At 44.0% G+C, this 11,977-nt stretch overlaps 1 long non-coding RNA gene across 1 annotated transcript; it reads right to left on the bottom strand.

Annotated features, from left to right (window-relative positions):
- Positions 1–1,154: 1,154 nt before the first annotated feature.
- On the bottom strand, positions 1,155–9,166 carry Gm30293. Its single transcript, XR_867382.1, has 3 exons — positions 8,964–9,166; positions 8,398–8,508; positions 1,155–1,527 (listed from the first exon to the last, which is right to left on the bottom strand). It is a non-coding gene; the product is annotated as a predicted gene, 30293 (long non-coding RNA).
- Positions 9,167–11,977: the final 2,811 nt, after the last annotated feature.

Raw genomic sequence — 11,977 nt, forward strand, 5'->3', positions numbered from 1 at the left:
GCAAAACCAATGAACAGCTCTTGGACCAATATGAAAACGAGATGCACTTCTGTCCATGCACACTCCAGTGAAATAACTTTCAACAATACCAAGAAGTCTGCTGTGTTTACTGTGGCCATTCTGATACCTAAGGTCCCTAAAGGAAAACAGAGCTTCTATTAGGTCCTACTAGGTGTCCCAGAGGTCCTACAGAGTGCTGGATAGGTATTATACTTTTTAAGCCCATTTTAACTCACTTAATCCTTTTAATAATATTCTTCCTAACTCTTTGAGAATTTTATAGATGTATACAATGTGTTTTTATTAAATCCACTCCCTAGTGTCCCTCCAACTATTCATTTAACATTAATAAAACCCTGGGAAGTACTGTAAGTACTCACTTAATTAGCACTATGCTAATTGCTGTTGTATATAGGCAAGGAAGGTATAATGTCACTAAATAAATGCTTAATTAGCATTAGTCAGTGTGAGGCTATACATGGATTCTACTAAATACCCAAACAAGTTAACATGCAAGCCACCATGAATTCATCATTTCCAGCGTGGGCTAGACACTGACCTCATTTGAATGCCTCTTAAAGTTGACTTGTTGCTTCCTCTTATACACTTATTTAAAGGTTTTCGTTTAATTTAAAGCCCACTAACCACAGGAAACAGTTGCAGGGGACTGAAGAGATGGCATGGTGCTTAGATATGTGTACTGCTCTTGCAGAAGACTGAGCTCAGATCGCTGCACCCATGTTAGAAGGCTCACAGCCTTCTGTAACTCTAGCTTCAGGGGATCCTCCTCGGAACAATTTTAGTACCTGCAATGTACATGTATGTGTCCCCCACCTACACACATACATACCTAATTAAATGTGAAATAAAATATTTTCAAAAAAGCAATTGTAGGCATTATGGAGAAAAAAGTCCCACCAGAAGAAAGGAAAAGATGCAGCAATACAAAAAAGAGGAGAGAGAGAGAGAGAGAGGAAGGGAAGAAGGGAGGGAGAAAGAAAGAAAGAAAGAAAGAAAGAAAGAAAGAAAGAAAGAAAGAAAGAAAGAAAGAAAGAAAGAAAGAAAGAGGGAGGGAGGGAGGGAGGGAGGGGGGAGGGAGGGAGGGAGGAAGGAAGGAAGGAAGGAAGGAAGGAAGGAAGGAAGGAAGGAAGGAAGGAAGGAAGGAAAAAAGAAAGGAAAAAGGAAGGAAAGAAAGCTTCAAAAATGCCCAGTATTGGTAAACACAAGTTTTTAGTTTCACAGAGGAACTTCTCTAGCTTTTAAAAATACTAATAACTGATTCCAAGCCCCCAAGAGTTTGACTTAATTGGTGTGGGATGAAGCCTGTGTACTTACGTTTTTAGGAGCTCCAGGTTGGCTGTATTGTGCAGCTGAGGGTGAACAGCCCTGCCTGGGAACACAGCAGAGAATCAGCTGACTGGTGTGAAGGCAATGGCTGCTGGGACACCAGCGAGAGCACTCCATCCCTTGCTATCATCATGCACTGGGTAGCATACAGACAGAACCACGAAGGGAAACGGCTGAATACTGGGGATGGAGAACAGAGAAAAGTGTCCATGAAGAAAAAGCCAAGCAGAAAGGAAAGGGTGTGGGGAACAATAGGGAGCTCCCACGGGACTTCTCATTCAACATTCGAATGGAGCACTGACTTGTGCAGGTAAGGGAGGACCGTGAACTAGCCAAGAGGGATCCAGCGGCAGAGGATCTGAGGCTATAAAATTTGGAGAGGATTCCAGAAGCAATTTTCTAAAAAAAAAAAGACTATATCTGAGCCTGGAATGGATAGAATCCAAATAACTGTCATCTCTGCATTTGGAAATGAGGAAAATTCCACCAGAAAAAAGAACTGGTAGAACAAAGAAGGGCCTGGAGAAAGGGCCAGAGCACTCAGTGAAGCAGTGGGATGGGGCTGAGGAAGCAGAAGTCAATAGCACACACCGCACTGGGACAAAGGCAGAAGATGGAGGCTAGATCTCAGCCACACAGTGATGGAGGAAATGATTGGCCCTAGGTGGATGGTAGGAGACGAGAAGAAGAAAGGCTCCAGGATGGCTCACCCTCTCTCAACACTATCAACAGAAACAGGGCTCAGAAGGCGGATGAAGAATTCCATTCCCACACACGCAGCTTCAACCGCTGTCCTGACATCAATTCAGAAATCTTCAGGCATGAGTCTGGCATTAGCGACTCAGGGATGGTGGAAGTCTTCAGGGTGAAGGCAGAAACCTAGGTGCTGTGTCACAAACGTAAGTCAGTGGAGCAGAAAGACTGCAGGTGGGTTCCCTGGGGATCATAAAGGAGACAGGGACACACCTTCACATAAAGCGGGCTCTTGAAAGAGACAGGGAACAAACCCTATGGTTCCATTATAAGATTGAATGAGAAAAAACTCCTGCAGGCATGATTTAATCTGGACCGGAACAATTCAGAAATAGCCATGCGGGAGGATGGAGAAGTGGATCTGGACACTGGTGACTGTGGTGGGCTGAATAAGAATGGGCCCCACAGACTTACGCATGTGAATCCTTTGTCCCCAGTTGGTGGAATTATTTGGGAAGGATTAGGAGGTGTGGACTTCTTGGAGGAGTCTCCAGTGCCAGTCTTGCCTGCCAGCCTGCTGCCATGCTCCCTGAAGTGATAGTCATGAACTCTAACTAACCCTCTGTAAGTAAGCTTTTTCTTCTATAAGTTGTGTTGGTCACGGTGTCTCTTCACAGCAATTAAAAGGTAACTGGGACAGTGACCAAATCAATAAGGACAACTCAACATCGAAAACGGAAGCCGGTGTGAGGCCCAGTGCGTGGAAGGTGAAAGTAAGGGAAATGAGACAAGAGGTAGGGTCTGTTGGCTTCAAAGAAGAGAGGTGCATTCAGATCCAAGGAGCAAGTCATGCCACAAGTAATGTGTGGGAGCTTTCCGTGGTAGAGAGGATGCCAGGAAGAGCTGGAGTAATCTCAAGAGGATGGGTCAAAATGCTAGCAGAAGGTGAGAAAGGATAGAGTGAGACTCCCTGGGAAGAAAGGTGGGGCTGTTTTCTTGGAAATGGACGGACCACAGGTAAGATTCATAAATGTATTAGACTTTTCATTACTGTGACCAAACTCCTGAAAGAAAACATTTGAAGGAGGAGAGATGCATTTTGAGTCACACTTTCAATTTTTCAGTCTTTTATGGTGAGGAGAGTGTGGTAGAGCAGAGACGTTCAATTCGTGGCACCAAGAGGCAAGAGAGAGGAAGAGGAGGGAAGGGCTCAGGACTCCCTGGAGCTCTCTTCTCAAAGCAAAGTCTTTCCAAAGAGCTAGCCTTTTTACCACAGTGGGTGGAATCTAGCCACTTCTCAAGATGGCCTCAGAGCATCATACATCAGTGCCTTGAAACCCAGTGTCTGGCTTCTGTTTAATGGCCTGAATCTCTTCAGTAGCCACTTGTCTTGGCCCCAACATTGCGTGAGTCTCTTTTCTGGGCAAACTGCAATTTCATTTCATCTTTCCTTTCTGATTTCGTTCACAATTTTTTACTGTAAACTTGGCACTAAAAGCAGCCCACAATGTGCAGGCACAACCTGAATGCTGGATGGCCTTGAAATGTCCTATCAGATCAGTTAGTCCTTATGCTTTAAATTCAGCCTTGTGCAAGGTCTCAGAGCATGGACTGTATGGCCACACTCAATTCCCAGTAGATTTCTCCTTCCCATTTGAAGGCTAGTGGGCACAGTCTTTTCTATCAGCTGGCATTCTTCTGGGCTCAACCAGACTTGCCCATTAGGCTCTGCTTACCACATTTTAGGGCTTTTCCAGACCACATCTCCATGTTTCTCCAAATCTCTCCTGCAAGCCAGGTCGAAAGACACCAGAGCTACATAGTCTGGATCTGTTACTGCAGCAGCCTGACACTCTGGGGTCGGTTTTCTGTGTTAGACTTTTAGTTGTGACCAAATACTTAAAGGGGGCAATATAAAGAACAAAAGTTAGACTTTAAGTCATGTCTTCAGGGAGTTCAGCCCATCATGGTGGAGGGAGCATAGAGGACTGAGTAACTTCTATCCTGGTGGACATGAAGCAATTAAAATCAGAGACTGCCTGTCCTACTGAGTATAGTCCTCTTTCTCCATTTATGCCATCCAGTCTTCAACCTATGAGATATGCTCCCCCACTCCGGTAGACCCTCTCCTCTTAGCTAACCCTCTCTGCAAATACCCACACAGGTGCCCAGAGGTGTGGTCTACTTGTTCGTTGACAACCACTAACTGTGACAGAAGTGAAGTTCAGAAAAGGAGAAAGGGAGAAATTAAGCACCCCCAAACGCACAATGACCTACACTTTACTAACAAAATAGAAAGCAGGGCCACTTGGATTCAAAATGTGAGAGGATTAGTCTGAGTGGAGACTAAAACACCACAGGGCTGGAAAGCAAACTGAGATTCTAGTATTGACTCACTATATATAAGGTGGCCACTTGAAGTAGCCAAGAGACCTGGATGACAACAGGCTTTTAAAAATCACCACTTAAAATCACTACCACCCCTAAAACAATCGGAGTTTACAGGCTCTTCTCTGTACATCGCTCCCAAAAATGTCTTCAACCAATCAGGCTTTCCTTAAAACCCTGAAAACCTCAGCCCCAGTCCAGCTCAACTCAATCCTACTTGGCTCTCCCATTGTCATTTCCACTTATAAGTCTCCCTAGGCAGAGCAGACAGATTCCCAAAACAGGCCTTGTCCTCCCAAGGGTCCCAGTAAGGTGGTCTTGTCTCCAGGACAAAGAGCTCTTGAGGATTAAGCAACAAAGGACCGAGGGATCTGCAGGGATGAAGCTACAGCAGGGTCCCATAATCATCTCTGCCTGACTGGGCACTGTGCAGTTCAGCAAACAAAAATGCAGAGTCAGGCCCTCCCAGGTGCCAGAGACCCGCAGAGACTGAGAGCTGGCCAAATGAAGCAGAAGACAAGAGAAAATTCCTCAACAAAACAAGGTGGGGGGAAGGGTACATAAAAGAAAAGGGTGAGGAGGTGAGGCCATCACAATGTGGAAATCCTTCTAGTCAAGGAGATCAAGTTTTCTTCTGGGTTTCAACAGGCAAATGCTCACATCGAAGGATGCGCATTGACTTGAAGCCATCTAGGAAATTTAGCTTATGGAAATAAAGGTCTCAAATATACACGGTGATGTCCCTTCTTTCCGATAAGACCCACTGTGGTCCACTCCAAGGTTTTTCTGAGGAACTATACTCTGTTAGCAGTTTATCTCCAAGGCAGGGTCACAGGTCATCCTTGTGCTGCTCAAATACAGACCTGACTCCATGTTAAGTCCTATATCAGTTCCTGAGTTGTTTTTATTTTGTTTGGGGGGGGTGGTTTTTTTTTTTTTTCAAGACAGAGTTTCTCTGTATAGCCCTGGCTGTCCTGGAACTCACTTCGTAGACCAGGCTGGCCTCAAACTCAGAAATCTGCCTGCCTCTGCCTCCCAAGTGCTGGGCTAGTTCCTGGGTTTTTAATCTTAGTTAACCATCTCACAGACTTTCACCAAGGACCTACTGTTACAACTTGGATGTGAAATATCCCCTGCAGGCTTACAAATGCTTGAACACCCCAGTTCCCAGATGGTGGTGCTGGTACTGTCTGCAGACACTGTTAGTCTTTGTCATGTGGAGCGACATTGGATCATGAGCAGCTAAGATCAGAGCTTCCTCAGGATAGCTCAGTCCTGTTTCCAAGACTCCCTCTGTTGCAAGTTTGCCACTAGAATGTGAGAACCCTCAGCCGGAAGCTCCACTGACCTAGAGCAGACCTATGCCTTCCCTGCCATGGCTGGCCACTCTTAATCCTATCAACTTCCAGTTTTCTGAGTTCTGCAAGTTCTAGGGCTTAAGCTGCTTCTGGTGGGCACAACAATTAGAGAAAATAATGCCAAGAAAAAAAAAAGATGCCAAACCAGTCCATCTTCTTTACATCCCCTTGATGCTAGCTCATGAGTGGTGATATTCTAAAGACATACGTCCTTCAGGTGGGTCGTGCTCACAGTTGTAACATAATCCAATGAACCCCAATGCCACTCTGGTTGGTGAGGCCATATTAATACTTTTCCTGCTGCTCTGGCAAAACATCTTTTAAGAACAACTCAGGGCTTTATCTGGCTAAGGGTTAGAGGGCACAGCCTATCTTGACAGGGAAGCTATGGTTACGGGAGCTTGAGGTGGTTGTTAACATTGGGTCCACAATCAGGATGCAGAGATAAATGCTGGTTCTCCTCTCGTTCTCTCTTCTTTATTCAGTTTGGAACCTCATGATGCTGACCAAATTCAGGGTGTGTCTTCTCCCCTCAGCTAAACCTCTCAGGAAACACCCTCATGGCATGCCCAGGTGCACATCTCCTAATGACACTAAATCCAGTCAAGGTGACAATGAAGGTTAACCATTATGAGGCCCTAAAAGAACACTGTAACACTATGTATCTAAATGGGCCTCCGTCCCAAAGATGGTGACTCTCTAATCTCTCTGTTCCTAGGCTTCTAAGAGTGTGTTAGAGTTTCTATGGCTGTGATAAGACACCATGACCAAAAGCAACTTATTTCTTCGTATAGTTTGCAGTACATCATCCAGGAACATCAGGGCAGGAACCCAAGGCAGGAACCTAGAGGCAGGAACTGATGCAGAGGCCACGGAAGAGTGCTGCCTACTGGCCTGCCCAGTTTGCTTTCTTATATACCCCAGGACCCATTGTCAAGAATGATACTGTCCACAATTAACTGGACCCTCCCACATCGATCATTAATCAAGAAAATTCAACACAGGCCAATCTAATTTGGGCATTTGCTCACCTGTGATTCTCTCTTCCAAAATGACTCTAGTTTGTGTCAAGTTGATGTAAAACTAGTGAGCATGAGGAGGCTCTAACGTGGCAAATAGGATGGAGCTTTTATATATATATATGTGTGTGTGTGTGTGTGTGTGTGTGTGTGTGTGTTTGTGTGCATATGTATATATAATATATTGTATATGTGTGTGTTTATGTATATATGATGTAAAAATGTATATGCATATGTGTATATATATATGAACAATTGTCTGAACAGCCTAGCTTCATGCCTTACCTTTCTTTACCCTATGACTCAGTTTACCCTGGGCTCCAATACCATTGCTATTTACAATGTCACAACCCCCATGCTGCTCTGATATTGCCACAGGCTTCATTCTGTACTGCCAGCCACAGTCATGTCTCATGGTCTCCATCTTCCACCACCCCAACTCTCCAGGTAATGCAGGAAGCATCATTCTTTTAATGTCCTCATCACTCAGACAGTAGGGAGCATTCAGCTAAGTTATGGCTTCATCATTTTGCTTCTTCCCATATGTTGCCCTTCCTCACAAAGCACACAGGCAGGATAAAGAGGGATTCAGCCATTTCCATTGGATCCCCAGTGCCTTCTGATCACCGTGCCTCTCCGTGATCTGATCTGACTCCTCCTTTCCAGCTCCATGGTCATGCTGGCATTCTTCTGAGACTTTGCAGGCAATCTTTCCTAAACCAATTATCCTTGAAAAAGTCACACAAAGTGGGATGGAGAGATGGCTCGGGGGTTAAAAGCAATGGCTGCTCCTCCAGAGGTCCTGAGTTCAATTCCCAGCAACCACATGATGGCTCTCAGCCATCTGTAGTGGAATCTGATGCCCTCTTCTGTCTGATGCTTTCTTCTGCCGTGCAGTCATGCATGCAAATAGAGTGTTCATAAACATAGATAAATTTAAAAAAAAAAAAAAGAAAGGAATTTTTTTTTGGGGTATTAAATACAATTCTTTTATTTAGGATAATTTTTATATTTTCATCTATCTGTATATTAAGGCTATATTATATATTAATTTTGTATGTAATAATATAAATATGTAATATATGATTTATTATGTATAATTTATATATTAATTTTATACAGACATGCAAATACATATGACCGAATCTAGATTCTGTTTGAATTAATAGCTTATTTTCTTTTTTTTTCTTTCCATTTTTTATTAGGTATTTAGCTCATTTACATACTCTTTTGTGTCTCGTGAACCGTTGAAGCTTACCCTTTTACAAAGGTCCCTGAAGAAAGACTCAAGCCCAGGATCTGTTGTCAATGCGTGGCTCACCATGGAAGATGTACATCCTTGGCATCATTTCCAGAGAAAGTACACACTCTGACAGTGCCATTCTGAAGGAGAAATTACAGTGGCCAGCCCTACATAAAGCTGCAAAGGCATCTCCTGCAAGAGGACCTAACTGAGGACTGCCTGAGAGACCAATGATTGCTGGTGCAGACAATGCCTCCAATCAGGAACTGCTGCTTAGAAGAGATGCTTTCTTGGGACCAATGGGGCATGGGTGGAGGGTATTAAAGGAGCTTGCAGCACAGTTTCTCACCTGCTCCCAGAGTCTGTGTCTTTGATTCTGCACCACCTTACCTCCAATCCCAAAGGGCAGGTAGGGTGGAATGGAGAGTAGTCCAGGACACAGGCAGCACTGTTTCTTCACCTAAGCAAAGTATTTTAATTAATTACATTAGGAAGAATAAAATTTTTCATTCATGGAGTCTTGTACGAGGTCCTAGGGGTGTGTCCTCAGAGGTGATTGTGGGACTCCCAACCTGTTCTCATTTATTTTTAAACTTTCTATCCAGAAAGTATGCAGTTTTGATCATCATGTCCTTCTGTGGTGATAGTCAACCTTGCCAGGGGCCCAGTGGTCTTACATTGAAACTTCCCCTTCTTTATGAGTTGACCATATCTTTCTTATGGTGACAGAAAATTGGCACAAGTGGGTTAATAAATTTCTGTAACTCAAGAAATAGTCATCTGGAAAGTGAGACAGACTGGTTTTCTTGATACCTAGTGTATGAGCAGTCTCCTCAAATGCTGCATGCATTTCTCTCCCCTGGGTGCACATGTGCATACATTTATGTGCATAAATACATGAATATATGTACTTACCTACAAGTACTGCCCCCTGGAATAACACAACTGCCATCTTTAACTGTCTGTCCTCTGCCTTGTCGGTCCTTCTGATGCATCTTTCAAAGGACTAATCTTGTCTTGCCAGGCTGAAAGTGGTTGGAGGGGTTGACAGTGATACAATCCATTTTGCTGTGCTCTCTGAGTGCAGTCTCTGAGTCCCTTCTCTTCAAAGCAGGACATACTTGTTTTGTTCTCGGCTCTGGAATGGACTGAAGTCAGAACAGTGGGGTCATCATGTTGACTTGTGAATTTGACTGAGTACAAAATGTTAGAGTGGTCAAGAATTGCTTCAAAGTAGGGTTTCCTAACCGTTTCCAATTGATATTATCCAGTTGTATATGCACTTCACAATAAGAAACTAACGTGCAGGAAGGAAATTACCAAGATTTAGCAAAGCCTGGGGGCCACAAAGATGTCTCAGTGGTGCAGAGTTCTTATCACTCCTGCAAAACACATGAGTTCAGTTCCCACTTCTGCTATGCACGACAGGAGGCTCACAACTGCCTCTAACTCCAGCTCTATGCAATGTTCTCATCTAGTCTCCATGGGCAACTACACGCACAAACACACGCACACAAATGAGAATAAAATAAAATTTTAACAAACTACCAGAGAGTCAAAAGAATAAGAAAGACCTCCCATCTTGGCAGTGCGTCAGAGTAATTATCCCCCTCGTTTGAAAATCAGACTTTTGTTTGCAGATTTTATTCTAAATAGTAATTGTTTTGATTGCTCTAGAGATTTCCAGAAATTGAAAATCAGGAAATTAACCTTTGTTCTTTCACGTTAAAATTTAAGGAAAAATAACTATAAAATCTAGTAGTTGAATTTGTGTGCCTGTGTGTGTGCGCGAGTGTGTGTGTGTGTGTGTGTGTGTGTGTGTGTGTGTGTGTGTGTGTGTGCGTAGTGTGTATATTTGTAAGTTGATCTAAGACCTTTCTCAGACTAAGCCTATGTTCTGTCACTGAGTTCTACCTCAGCATAAACTATCCATTTTTAACGGCCTTCTCAAGTCTCTCAAGTTATATATAAAAAGAAAAAATCCAAATAGATGAAAATGCTTGCAAACCAAAGATAGCATGCTAGTTTGCAGCATCCAGAAATGGTCACACAAGATACATCTGGCTTGACATTTAATCCCTACTGTCATATTTTTGGCTCTTTATCTTTGACCAATATTTTACATAAACATTAACCCAGAATGTCGACACAGTAAATCAACTGTATCTTTTACTCTGGATCTTTTTTTTTTTCAGACTTGGCAAGGTTTGACACAGGGACTTGAGAGCAGTGGCGCCTGACAGTCCCACAGTAGACTCATCCCTGTAGCTTTTTCCTCTAAAATGGAGGTTAGCCACCGGCATTGCTGAAACATTGTTGCTCACAGGAGCAATTCCAGTGGCTGCCCAGCTGCCATCACCCTTCCTCCTGCCTGTCTAAGGAAGCAGGAGTTCTCTCAGCACCCTGCCACCCCAGCTAAGAGCCTGGTTATTAGCTGCCCTTTGCCCTCTCCATTTCCATTGACCTCCAATCCATGGTCCAGAATCCATCAAGCCCATCCTAATAGGCTTACCTGGTCTTTTAAATTCCCTCCATTCCTTGCTAGGCTGACCTCTCCTCAGTGTGGTCTCCTAGTCACCCATCCGTTGGCTGTCACCTAACTCTGAGTATCAACCATCCCTGGGTATTACTCAACCCTGGGTTTCGTCCAAGAGTAAAATTTTGTTCCCTCCTCCTGTAGCTCTGTATTCTGGGAAAATATCAGCGGGTCACTATCAGGTTAAGATAGAAGTGGGAGACACTAACAGGGTCTCCCTGGTCAGCTCAGAGTGATATTTAACAATGAAGCTTGTTTGCCTTTATCTGGCGCTAACCTTGGCAGATACCTGAAGCCCTTCTGTGATATACTATCACTATGCATATGGAGCTCTGGCCCATCATACCCTTCACACAGCCCGCCCAGCCATTTTACTTCTGAAAATCTTACAAGAGCCACCGTCCACTCGCTGTCAGCTCCTCCTTCTCTGCTATTCCCCACCCATTCTCTCCCCGGAACACTGCCTCAGCTGTCACTCTACCCTGCGCTCCCTCCTTTAACTTGAAGCAAAACTGTTAAAGTTTCTAGCTAAGCTCTCATCCACAGCCTCTCAAATGAGGAAAGAGACTAGATTCTCCAAAGTAAGTTCATAGCTCATTCCTCCATCACTGACTGAGAAGAGCAAAAGAGGCAAGACAGAGTTCATTTCCTTTCCTTTCCTCTTTACTGTGGCAAAATTTCTTGACAAAAGCAATGTGAACGGGGCGTGCTTATTGGCTCACAATCCTAGATCACAACCCATCGTTGTGGGGAGGCAAGGAGTGAGTCACGTGGCACCCAGAGTCTCTAGCAGACTGCAGTGGATTGACGCATGCTTGCTTGCGTGTGCTCAGCACCGTCTCTCCTCTTCATTCAGTCCATGGCTCAGTCTATGAAGTGCTGCCATCCAAATTCACCTCAATTAACACAATTAGGGAAATCCCTCACAGGCTTGCCCCCAAGACAGCATAATCCAGACAGCTCCTCATCAAGACCCACTTTCCTGATGATTATACACTGTGTTCAGCTGACCATCAAAATTAACCATCCAGTGCCCATTGAGTCTTGAGAGGCCCAAACCAGGTGTGTGTGCATGAATACATATGTGCAGTCCATGGTAGTACTGATTAGCTGAAGGGTTACTAAGTTCAACACATGGACGGTCCATCTTTAATGTTGGTGACTTCCAATAGGGAAATATAAACTTTACATGAAGGAACAGTACAAAAGGAGGAAATAGAATTGGTTTCAAAAGGAAGAATATGCATTCTGCTCATTACAAGTAAAGTTTCAGGAAAATAAGCAACTTCAAGTACAAAATTAGGAGGGGAAACAATGTCTGATATGAGAGCCTTCTGAAGAGCAGTCTGGTAAGCTAATGGCCTTGAGAATGTGTGTTCTCCAATAATGACCT

The sequence above is a fragment of the Mus musculus genome, chromosome 3 (genome assembly GCF_000001635.26).
Source record: "Mus musculus strain C57BL/6J chromosome 3, GRCm38.p6 C57BL/6J".
Taxonomy (NCBI): Eukaryota; Metazoa; Chordata; class Mammalia; order Rodentia; family Muridae; genus Mus; species Mus musculus.